Below are 13566 nucleotides of genomic sequence, written 5' to 3' on the forward strand. Positions count from 1 at the left end.
CGATGGATGCTGTGAGGCCAGCCTGGATAATTTTTCTTAAAACATATCCTAACCTGAAATCCTGATCACGTATGAGTAGCTTACGAATAATCGGTTCCCACTCACGGTTATTTTAATTGAATTAATTGAATTTTCTTAAAATAATTTACAACACTACAGGGAAGGTGAGTGATCTGAATGTCACGGTGGAAATTACGAATTGAACTAAATTGCCATTAAAGATCCCATGACATGCTACTTTATGGATGCTTTAATATAGGTGTTAGTGGGCCCCTAATACAGTATTTGAAGATGTTCAAGAAATTCAGCCTTGGTGCAGAATTACAGCCACTACAAGCCAGTCCCACAATGAGCTCTCCACAAACATGCCGTTTTTAGAGGCGGGTCAAGGTGGAGGGTGGGGGTGTGGCCCTGAGCAGCTTGTGGCCACGGTACCATGCGCTAGTGTTTACAGTGAAACACTGAACGCTCTGGGTGCTCCGGCGGGAGTCCTGGAGCGCTATATCTAAATATCATATTATATAAGTTGTTCTTGGAACTAAAAGGTTCTTTCAATTTAATAATAATAATAATAAATTTTATTTGTAACGCACTTAATATTTACTAAAAGTGCTACAACAGCAACCAAAAAAGAAAAAAAATAGGTTAAAAACAAGAGTTAAAAACAGTTGTTTTGAGCGAGCAGTTACAGATTAAAAGATTTTTTAAAAAGGTACGTTTTTAGGCCCTTTTTAAAGCAATCGATCGACTGTGGAACCCTCAGGTGTTCAGGGAGGGTGTTCCACAGTCGTGGAGCAGAGGAGCAGAAGGCTCGGTCTCCCAGTGTGCGGCTCTTAGTCCTTGGGGGGAGAAGTCTGTGGCTGTTGGTGGAGCGGAGTGAGCGTGCTGAGGTCTGGGGGGTGAGGAGTTCTTTAAGGTACTGGGGGGCGTTGCCATGGATGCACTGGAATGTGAGGAGGGAGACTTTGTAGTTGATCCGAGCGGAGATGGGTAGCCAGTGAAGTGAGTGAAGAATGGGTGTGATGTGCTCATATTTGCGTACTCTCAGCAGGATTCTGGCGGCGCTGTTTTGGATGTGTTGTAGTTTCTGTATGCTCTTGTTGGGAATCCCGCTGAGAAGTGCGTTGCAGTAATCGAGTCTGGAGGAGACAAAGGCGTGGACGAGCTTCTCAGCATCTCTCAAGGTGAGTGTGGGACGGAGTCTGGCTATGTTTCTTAGATGGAAAAATGATATTTTGCAGAGGTGGTTGATGTGGGCCTCAAAGGTTAAATGGGGGTCGAACCTGACACCAAGGTTAGTGACTGTTGATGATAGTGGGATGTCCTTGCCAGAGAAGGTGATGCAGGTTATGGGGGAGTTTCGAATCTGATGGGGGGAACCGATGAGGATGGCTTCAGTTTTTGAGCTGTTCAGCTGGAGAAAATTATGTCTCATCCACGCCTTTATCTCCTCCAGACATGCAGTGAGCGTGGAGAGAGGTGATGTTGCTGATGGTGGTGAATGAGTGTCCGTCCTGATGTATAGTTGTGTGTCATCTGCGTAGCAGTGGAAAGATATCCCGAAGCGCCTGATGACTTTACCGAGGGGGAGCATGTAGAGGACAAACAGGATGGGTCCAAGCACCGACCCTTGCGGAACCCCGCAGCCAACAGCATGTGACCGAGACCTTGACCCTCCCATGGCAACGTGTTCTGACCTGCCAGTGAGGTAGGACTCAAACCAGCTCAATGCTGTGCCACTGAGTCCAACAGAGTCGTGTAGACGCTGGAGCAGTATGTGGTGGTCGACCGTATCAAATGCTGCAGATAGGTCGAGGAGGATGAGGAGGGATGATGAACCAGAATCAGCAGCCATCAGCAGGTCATTTGTGACTCTCAACAAAGCTGTTTCCGTGCTGTGGGCGGAGCGGAAGCCAGATTGAAACTTTTCAAAGATGTTGTTGTGTTGGAGATGATCCTGTAGGTGGCCGGCAACTACTTTCTCAAGAACTTTTGAGAGAAATGGCAAATTGGATATGGGCCTGTAGTTTGCAAGTACCTGAGGGTCGAGGGTGGGTTTCTTGAGAAGTGGTTTGATAATGGCTGTTTTTAGTGCAGATGGTAGATGGCCAGTCTGAAGAGATTGGTTTATGACTGTGGTAATCAGAGGACAGAGGGCAGAGCTGTGTGCTTTCACCAGGGCAGTGGGAAAGGGGTCGAGAGCACAGGTGGAGGGTTTCATCCCTTTAATGGTGTCTTGCACCTCAAGTGGAGTGAATTCTGGAAAGGAGCAGAGGGGTAACGTGATATCAGTCTGGGGGTTGGCAGCTGGAACAGACAGGGGGGAAGGAACAGAGAGGGATGAGCGGATAGTATCAATTTTGGTTGTGAAAAAGTCCATGAAGTTATTGCAGTGATCATCTGTAGTTCCCATAAGTGGATGGTTTTGAGGTTGAAGGAGGTGGCTTATGGTGGAGAACAGCTGCTTGGAATTTCCAGGACTGCTTTGGATGATGTTAGAGTAGAACTGTGACCGAGCGTCATGAAGGGACTTGGAGTAAGTCGTTTGGTGGTCCCGATATGCCTGCTTGTGGACAGTAAGTCCAGAAGCCATGTATCGGCGCTCAAGGGCACGTCCAGCTGCCTTCATTTTCCGCAGCTCGCCTGTATACCAGGGAGCAGAGCAGGAGAAAGTTGCTGACCTGACTTTGATGGGTGCATGGAGATCCAGAATGTTTCTCAGGGCTGTATTGTAAAAGTCCACAGTTTCAGTGACTGATGACATGGGCACAGAGTGGAGGTGTTTGAGGTCGGAAGCCAAACTTTTTGTGTCGATGTTTTTCAGGTTCCTGAAACAGATTTCACGCTTGGGCTTGGTGTATGATGACAGAAAATTTAATTCCACAGAGATTACCTTATGGTCAGACACACCCATATCATACACTGATGGTGCACTTACAGGGGCAGAGTCAGTGATGACAAGATCCAGGATGTTCCCCTTGATGTGTGTGGGAGAGTCAACATGTTGCCTGAGGTTTAAACAGTCCAGTAGTTGTAGGAACTCAGAGGCAAGGTGGCAGGAGGGGGTGTTGACATGGATGTTAAAATCTCCAAGAATTATGATGTTGGGGGAAGTTGGACAGAAGGTGGAAAGAAGATTGTACATCTCTGGGATGAAACGTGGATTTGGTTTAGGTGGCCGGTAGATTAAAAGAACAGTCATGGGGAGAGGATGCTTGCTATTGAATGCAAGACATTCAAAAGAGGACAGTTCAGGGAGGGGCAGGGGAGACAGGGCCAAGTGGTTGCGGTAGATGACAGCCAAGCCACCACCACGACCAGAGCTGCGGGCTTGTTGGAGGTAACAGTAGCCAGGAGGACAGGTCTCATTTAAAACAGAAAATACATCCGGTTGATGCCAGGTTTCTGTTAGGCACATTATGTCCAGACACTTGTCCTGTATGTGATCATGTATGAGGCATGATTTATTTGTGAGGGATTGGACATTGAAAAGTTCGATTTTAATGTTGGATGAAGTAGTGAGTCTCTGTACTTGTTTAAGTAGACTGAGATTCACCCCGCGCTTACTGACTGTGTCCATGCGTGGCGCTGTTGCAGCCACTCCAGTGTCACTGCTACTAATCCATGTAGTGACAGCGCTCTGATGACGAGGGAGAGATGCGACAGGGCGCACAGCTGACCAGACAGTGGGAATGGCGTCATCAGACCGGGAGAAAACAAACTTTCTTCGGGAACTTCTATGGATGTACCGGGGCCGACGTAGGAGACAAAGTTCTTTTATGACCGACAAACAGGCAGGAGTATTGTGGTTGTTTAGCTTCATCAGTTGAGCAGCCGAGAAGTTCATTTTGACGGGCGTTTGGGCTCCGGGTCCGTTGTCAGCCACAGAGGTAACACACACAGGAGGAGAAACACTCGGGGGCGAGCCACTCTGCACAGATGGTACATCAGGGACATGGCCGGTGAAGTCGAGATCGGGGAGTATGAAGCGTGCCGGGCGTCCAAGGAGCCAAAAGCAGGAGGTACGGGCAGGATTGAAAATGCCGAGGCCGGTTAGCTGTCCTGCTAACCACCGGTACCTGCTCGTTGACACTTGCTACCAGCCGCAGGATGGATGGAGAAATCGCCCAGGTCGGTAAGATCCGTGCATCAACCTGGCAGTTCCACCGATGAATCGCTCACAGATAGTGGCAAGAATAGTCCGTTTTGCGACTTTTATCAGTAGTTCTCGCTCAAGACTTAAAACTAAAACTTAAGCTTGAGCTTGAGGGGAGAAGCGGCGAACAGACAGCGCCAGCGTCCTCTCCCAACCTCATGCTGGCTCTTCACTATCACTATGTCATAATAATCATAATCCAATTGTAATTTAGGCAGTAAATATACATTTTTGCCAATTGTAATGCGCGAGAAAAAAAAAGTTTGCCGAGATCTTACCCTTTTTAGTGTTTAAAAAAAAAAAGGATGAAGTGACTATGAGGAAGGCAGTGAGGTGGGGCTGAAGAGTGGTGCTCTGAACGGGTACCAGTCAACTTGTGCTGGACCTCTCACCAACCTGAGGTTTTATTCACTTAGGTAATCAAGAACTGGTGATGCCCACCTTATCTCCGAGCTGCCTCTCATTGGCCTAGCCTCAGTATTGCTCCTCCTCACCTCACCTTTCAGCTGGTTCTGTGATATTAATAAAAAAATTACACAGTACTTATGATTTAATCATTAACTACATCCTGCATGAAATTTTTGTATTCTTCCTGGAACTTCTTATCCTTATTTGCAACGTTTGTTTCAACCTTTATTTCAACCCAAGAAGTGGTTTGTTCTGATGCAGTCTGCTTGCTTAAGATGAATACGTTTGATAAATGTGTAAACCAAATGATTGATTGTGGTGAAACCAAACCAACCAAGCGATTCTCCAACTCAAGGCAAACTGGCCTGCCCTTTACTTCAACAAAGAAGTAATCATCAGTCCATTTTTCATGGAAAACACAACATTCATTATCAACCTTTCGTTTCTTGGCGGATGCCATGCTAGCCGTCAATGGTTAGAATTAGAAATGACACTGCGACTTGTTTAGGCTACCCCAATGTGACCCTCAACATTCCAAAGTAAACAAAAAGGAAATTAACCTTCTTCACCATAATAAATTTTGTTCAAAAGTTGTCACTTATGCTTGTATAACTAATATTGTAGGAGAAAAATAAATAAAAATATATATATATTTTGCCCTTGCCTCCGCGGGCCGGATGAAAGGCTTTGGGGGCCGTACGATCCCCCTCCCTGCTCTAGATAAAGGCAATACAAACTTTGTGTGTGCAAGTTAGAAATAGGTGGTGGCATGATTTCTTTTGATCCGATTTCCCTGTTCCATGGTCTTAACTAATGCAACGTTCAGTGACAAAACCGAAAACGCAACATGTATAAAACATGTTGGTTTTCTTCTGTAATATTCTGTAACATCTCACCAAATGATAACGTTCATAATTACTTCTTCCATGCACTTTGTGTATTCTTCCCGGAACTTTGCAACCTTTTCTTCAACCCAAGAAGTCTTTGTCAATGGTTCCGATGCAGTCAGCCTACTTCATGGGATAAAGTTTGGTGACATTGTGTATATATATATATATATATATATATATATATTTAAACACAGTAGTATAACGCAGTAATTCCTTCGGCTCTGGCTCACGGAACAAGGAAATGTACAGTAAATTCCAGGAAAATTGCATGGTGTTTGTTGAGTGATGCTTTGGTTTGGTTTCTCCACAATCACTTTTTTGCACAAAGGAACCTTTGTTTCAACCAAAGAAGTTGTTTGTTCCGGTGCAGTCCACATACTTAAGATTAATAAATTATATATATATATCAGTACCGATTCCGGCTTCTGAACTTCGGTATCGGTTCCCTTACTGTCAACATTTATTTTCTCCAGAATTAGACCATTTACATTTATAATCTATAAATGTAATATAGTTAAGTGTGAGCATCCATGTTTTTCCGACTTGGTAGCTCGAACGCAAGTGGTCGGAGATGACGTGTTTCCCATTACGACTTTCCACCTCCGACCGTTAACGAACGCAGCATAACACCGTAGTGTTTGTGATGTTCTCTGCCAGTGTAGTAAATGAGTTAGTCATGTGATGGTATTGGATTGGTGCATAGACTTGCGTACTCGCCGATACCCAATACTGCATTTAAGGCAGTGTCTGAGGAATTTCCGGTACTGGTATCGGTATCGGATCAAATCTACTAAACAGGGAATAGAGGCTGCAGAGGTTGGCCCATTTCTTCTTGCCTAGAAGAAACAGAGCGGTTAGTTAGGCTGGTTATACTGTACTTCTAGTAAACTTAGCACTCAAACATAATTTCATCATTAAAACCTCTTCCAAACAATGATTCTGGAATGTTAAGTAAACAAATGTGTCTCATTCTCTGCAGTGTAATATCCCCCCTCATGTGAAAACATGGGGGGGACCTACCCTCCCATGCCCTTTCTCTTTTTCTTCAAGGAGTTGTTCCTAATGCTTTAGAGAGATTGCACAACGTAACAAAAAATAACACAAAATAACATCAAGCAATATATTCTATCCATCTCAGGTTGTTTTTCAGAATTTTGGGATGCATTCTTAGTTACATTTTAAACCAGTACCATTTTCTACTTCCCATAATTAGTAACCTAATGAGAAAATGTTGACAGGATCAGGGTGTTAGTGGCCCCGGGTTCCCCCACCTGATACCTTAGCTCCATTACTGGGCACCAGTCCTCCCACTACCCTTTTCTATTAAAAATGAGGGCGTATATGCAGGTTTTTTAAACGTGCTAGCAAAACAGCGGATGGGTTCATTTCCCATGCCAGGTGGGAAATTTAAATATAATTTAAATTAAGCACAAAAAGTAAAAGTATACTTGTAATAACTTTTGTATGCTTAAATTATATTTTTAATACACTAAAGTATACTACCTTTTCACCTATTAAATACAGAACAAAACCTCAAATCATCGCAGAGCCATTACCACTCATTATATATAACACAGAACAAAACCTCAAATCCACGCTGGCTGACGCTCCGTGGCTCGTCTGGTGAGACCTGCTGTACGTTGAGGCTCTGCTGAGAGCGACTCAGACCGAGAGTGGACCCCAAAGACTTCCTCCACTGAGCACAGACGGGAAAGGGCAGCTTGGCTTTTTAAAGTGTTATTCCAATAAAACGTGTTTTAACCCATTAGACCGTTTCAGAAATGAAATGTCTATTTTAAAATGTTACATGGTGGTGCAGCGCCACTATTACATTGTTTTGGGAGAACACTTTAATATATATGTTATATATATTTCAATTTTGAATTTTTGACATGCACCGCCATCCCCTGCTTAACCTTAAACGTACCGTACCGAACTGAAAACCCTGACCCCAAAACCGTGCATGCGTAAAAAAAAAGCATTATATATATTAGTAAAACAAGTTAATTAAAATTAAAATAAAATTAATCTGAAGCTTGTATCCCCATTTCATGAACCAAAACTGTCGCTGCGGCTTATAGCTGGATTTTGCAAACACTAAGCAAAGCAAAAATCGGTGCCGTTTTCTGTTTTTTTTGTGCCGGTTGCTAGTTCGATCCCCGGCTCCTCCTAGCCGAGTGTCGAGGTGTCCCTGAGCAAGACACCTAACCTTGTAAGTCCCTTTGGACAAAAGCGTCTGGTGAATGCCCTTTTTATAAATAAAATATAGTCCATGACTGATGATTCAAAACCTCTGCATCTAAATTAATTGCTTGCAAAATAAAACTGTTTACTTAATCCTAAAAACGTACTCCCTGAGCAGTTGACCAGCAACGCGGCTATTCAACAGTTTTGTTCAGGATTTACGCCAGCATTGGGCAGTACAAGGTCAGGAAGTTTTGCCTTCTAAGATGTGGCATATACTACGAGCAGCTTCTTTGTTGTGTTTTGAAACATTCACCCCCATTTTACCACTCCTGAGGCTTATAATGAATGCGGCCTTATTTTCGAAAAATACGGTAATGTGTACAAAAGAAGTAAAGAAGTAAGATAAGCAGAGGTGTAAATAATGACACAACACTTAATTATCGTGGTTAAGGCTTTAATGCGTTTTTTTAAGAGGGTAACATACTCAGACACCCATTGTTGTGTATTGATTTTTAAAACCTGGTTTCATGACGACCATCCGATTGATGTGGTTGAAACTACAGGGGGTATTCAGGCAGAGCCGACCTTCACCTCTTGTTCTAAAGGGGAATGTTGCTGACATCCACCTTCAGCACAGCATTGGCTGTGGCAGACATGGTGGCTCGGACCACCAAGCTGTTCCAGCAGGCCCTCGCCTTGGTTGTGCACAGAGGGCCATGCTCTGAGCCCTCGGTCATTTGTTTGTGCAGATTGTGGTCGCACTTGATCGGGTCTATGATAGCCACAGCGAAGTCGTTGGAACCGTTGCCTGGAGAAGGCACGAGGAACAAGACAGCCAGCATGGCATCTACATCAGGCAGGTTATAGCCGAACAGGCCCACTAAGTTATTGCCTTCGGTGCTGGTGAAGGTGGCTCCACCATCGGTGCACAACCTCAGAAGGGGGGACAGGGGCACGGAGCATTGCCCGCTGAACAGGTACATCCTGGAGATGTGGACAGAGACAAGTGACACTCAAACGACCCCCAAGCAATCAGACCAATATGACCAAGGAATGGCCACTACTATTTAGCAAGTGTTGAACACCCTGATGTTGTTTATCAATCGATGAAGGGCTTACTCTGGGTCCACGAGGACGCTGGAGCTGGAGTTGCTGATCTCCACTTTGCAGCTGAAGCAAGACATGGTCTCCGCTGGGGAACACAGGGGCTGAGCAAGAAGGGTCAGATAAACACACTCATTAAAACATCTTCACAATAATGAGTTTAAAATGAGCCACGTCACCAATTATCAAAAGTGAATCAACCATATTATTTCTGTAGTGAATTAATATAGAATACAGGAATTCAAAGAGGCGGAATGTTTCAACTGTACATTTTCCATCTTCTCTGCGTGTAGAGTAGGGATGTGAATTCTGCCTGTTTTCTGACCGATAACCAACACCCGTTAACTTCTCATTAACCTATAAGAATAAATGTGCTTTAAAAATGGACAGAATTCTGTGATCGGTAAAACATTTTTTAATGCTTTTCTTCATTGGAAAGAAAGGCTGGCCCCAATGCATACTCTCAAATTCCAATTTCCAATAATCGTTAAGTTTCCATTCAAGTAGTTAAACACCTACTCCAGATTTCTGTTGTGTGCCCACTGGTTATGTAAAGCCTGTGTGAGCATATACTTCCAGCATTATTAAATAAAGCAGATTATTACTGAGGCTTTTATTACAACTAATTAATGATATCAGCTATGAAGCCTCTTACGCCGCATACCCACTGTACACGTCCGTCGACGGAAGAGAGTGGGCGTGTCCGACGCATGGGGTAAAACACGATCTGCGTATAATGTGCGTATAACGCGATCTGATTGGCCAACGGATCCGTCGCTGCCTGAAAAGTTAAACTTTTCTCAACTTTTGGACGCAAGAGACGGAGCCGATTTGACGGACGGACCCACAATGCATTTCGGGAGCGTCCCATGTAAAGTCAATGAGATCCGTCGACGGACGTGTACAGTGGGTACGAGGCGTTAGTCACGATTAGAATATAGCAGGCTAACAGGCTATCTGTTAGTTTCAAGTCCTCCCAGTGACAAATCTTGACAGCTTTGTCAGTCTTGACGTTTCTCTATTCTCTCAGTTGAGAGGAAAAAAGCAGGAACTGAATTGCTAAAAGCGTGAATATACCTAATATTACACATATTAGGTATATTCACGCTTTTAGTACATAACAACAGTATGCATTAAGATTACATCATCCCTGACAACCTCACATATTAAAGATAACGGCAATCTTTAAGGCAAAATAACGTGAATAATTCATGACGTACTGATGTACTAAACTATAACTGAAAGTATTAGAGTACAGTTATAATGTTTGAATCCAAAACTAACAAAGGATACTTTGACAATTCGATTATTTAGGGCCAACTCTTTATTTTTAGATTAAAAAAAACGTTATTTTATAATTAGTATAAATTGACAGATTAACAATTAAACAGTAAAAAAAATTAATTGTATCTGTTAATCTGTCAAATTATATTTGAGATTAACAGGTAAAAAGTTAACTTAACATCCCAAGTGAAAAGTTAAGGAAACTGATTTTTCAAAATTGAAAAGTGCGGATTGGTCAGGAGTAGATCTTGTAACTAAAAGGTTTCTTGTAACTTTAAATTTGGGCTGTAAATATAACTTTTTGCCAATAGTAATGCGAGAGAAAAAAAAGTTTGGCCGAGATCTTACCCTTTTCAGTGTTAAAAAAAAAAAAGGACGAAGCGATGATGAAGGCAGTGAGGTGGGGCTGAAGAGTGTTGCTCTGAACGGGTACCAGTCAACTTGTGCTGGACCTCTCACCAACCTGAGGTTTTATTCACTGAGGGAATCAAGACCTGGCCAAGCCTCAGTACAACAACAAAGATGATGCAATCTTTGTCTCTAATGATCAAGAGATAGGGGGCTAATTACCCTGTATTGTGTTTTGTCTATGAAATTTGCATATTCTTTATTGAACTTCTTTCCTTGTTCCGCGTTCCAGAACCGAAGGAACTCTTGTTTCTTAAAACACAGGTGCACAAGTGCTCTGATGAAGGCTGTACTATCATTATTACTAGGGATGCACGATAACTTTTTTTTAACCGATAACCAATAACTTTCAGCTCCTAAAGCTCGATACCGATAACCGATAACACACACACATATAAATATATATGATCATGACCTAAGATCATGACATTGTCGCTCAGACATCAGTAGAATCAACGGCAGGGTTTAGGGGGGCGGGCTTGCAAGGGGCGGGATATGACGTAGGGTCCACGACGGCCCCTGTCACTCAGGTGTGTTTTGGTCTGACCGCAGCAACGGAGGCAGAATAGGCATAGCGATCATCTTAAATGTTGCTGCAGCGATGCATCATATATTCCGTTGCATCCACAACATCCGTATCGATCGATGAAAGATCGGAGCATGAGATACAGACAAATAGAAGAAACGACGAATAAGAACGGTGTCGCAAACGGCGATACTGCGTTACTGGAGAAAGTCTTTTTTTGCTTCATTTCACATCTAACAAACACTGGGACAAATGTAGTTGATTTCTGTGTTTAACTGAGAAAACAGGGAGTGGAAGGCCGGGACCCTATAATGTTCAGCTAACTGTTGTGTGAGTGGGTGTGCGGACGAGCGAGGAGAGTGAGCGGTAGTGTGTGTCAGTTCAGTGAAGTAACAAACGAGTCCGGTTGTGTCTGTGCAAACGTGTACTGTAAAGTTAGTGAAACTAAGAATAAAGTACACAGCCTGTCAATCATCGGTGGCCGCTTCATTCCGTCCATATTCCGACCTATAAGCAGACCACTGCCGGTCAAAGGGAAGGGTGTTACCCCCGAGAGAACATCGACGTCTCCCCTGTGCTCTCGACTACGGTCTGGGAGCCGACAGCAGGAAAGGTGTAACATAATAATAAAAATAAACATTTCTATATACGCGTGCAGCTGTGAACTCATGTATTGTAATTGATTGTATGATGTGTACTTTTAGGGTTAGCCTACGATAAGACCTTTCATTTAGCGTTAGTGGGAGCGGGGCACTGAAATTATATAGGCTATGTTATCGGGCTATTCGTCATGTTATCGGAATGACGTAATAAGTTCTGTTATCGTGCACCCCTAATTATTACCTGTATCAAAACCCATTATACCCTATTTCATTGGTACTTCTCTGTAAGGAGGGAAGGGGGTTGGGGATGGGAGTTGGGGGTAAACTGTCTCTTTGTTAGTACCTTGTTTCACAGAACCAATCTGTGTATTAATTTCACTTCATGTAGGAGATGTATTGTATATCTGTTATGCTCATAATCTCACAAATAAATTAAATATATATATATATTTAAAAAAAAAACTTCCAAACAATGATTCTGGAATGTTAAGTAAAGAAATGTGGCTCATCAGAAATTTATGGAACTTCTTGTACATTTCCTTGTTCCGCGTTTCAGAACCAAAGGAACTCTTGTTTCTTAGAACACAGGTGCACAAGTGCTCTGATGAAGGCTGTATATTGCAGGAGGTCTCCACCAAAAACAACCACCCTCTGTGTGGTACAGAGGTAGCATGCTGTTGCTGTTTAAGTGGTTGTGTCCATTCGATTCAGTTCTTTGCAATGTCTTGGTCATGTTTCCAGAAGTTAAGTCACTTTTGAAGGTTGTGGCCGAGCGTTCCTGTTGGACTTCAAATGGAGACTGGGTTGCAGAGGTTGCATCTGCTTCTGAATTCAATTCCTTTGATAATCGGCTGTAGGACTTGTTCCAGATAAACAGAGTGGGGAATTGGCAACAAACCACACTGTTTCTGTATTCAGTGGCCTTGTGAACACTGACATGAATTTCATTCAATGCTTGTTTTGAGAGACTTGGCTGTCCAATGTTAACACTGCTGCAAGGTTCTCAATTTTCCAGCATGCTTTTCCTTTAACGCAACGTGCGCCACAAGCTCTGCTCTTTCTACCTCAGCCTTCAAACGGAGGGAAGGATCAGTGTTCCCACCACAATACCTTTGACTGAAACGCTATTACCTGGACCCATTAAATTGGCATCATTAACGTTTAGGATTTGCATGATACCATCATTGTTGTAATCACCAGAAAATCTTTCAACAGTTGACGACAGTTTTAATGAATTCATTGTAGGAAATCATCTCTGCAGTAAACCAAACTTTTTATTAGAGGGCAATTTTGAGGGCAAAATTGTAAAAGAAAATTGTCAGACAAGGAAACTAAAATAAATCATTTAAAAGATTTTTAGTAGATCTTGTAACTAAAATGTTACTAAAACTTTAAACTTTCAATTTTAAAGCGAGAGAAAAAAAAGGTTTGCCGAGATCTTACCCTTTTTAGTGTTTAAAAAAGAAAGGACGAAGTGACGATGAGGAAGGCAGTGAGGTGGGGCTGAAGAGTGGTGCTCTGAACGGGTACCAGTCAACTTGTACTGGACCTCTCACCAACCTCTTTTTTATTCAGGTTTTATTCACTCAGGAAATCAAGAACTGGTGGTGCCCACCTTATCTCCCACACAATCGCTGCCACTCATTGGCCTAGCCTCAGTATCACTCCTCCTCACCTCATCTTTCCTCACCTTTCAGCTGGTTTGGTGAAATTTATAAATAAATTACATGTTACTTATGATTTAATCATTAATTACATCCTGAATGAAATCTTTGTATTCTTCCTGGAACTTTTTAACTTTTTTTGCAACTTTTTCTTCAACCCAAGAAGTCGTTGTCAATGGTTCCGACGCAGTCAGCATACTTCCTGGGATAATGCGTTTGGTGACAAACCAAAGCCTCACTCAACAAAGACCATGCAATCTTTGTGTGTGATGAGCCAGAAACAGGAGGCATGATTTATTTTGATCTAATTTCCCTGTTTCGTGTTTTGTCCATGAAA

This window comes from Micromesistius poutassou, assembly GCF_964030765.1.
Source record: "Micromesistius poutassou genome assembly, chromosome: 7".
Classification (NCBI taxonomy): domain Eukaryota; kingdom Metazoa; phylum Chordata; class Actinopteri; order Gadiformes; family Gadidae; genus Micromesistius; species Micromesistius poutassou.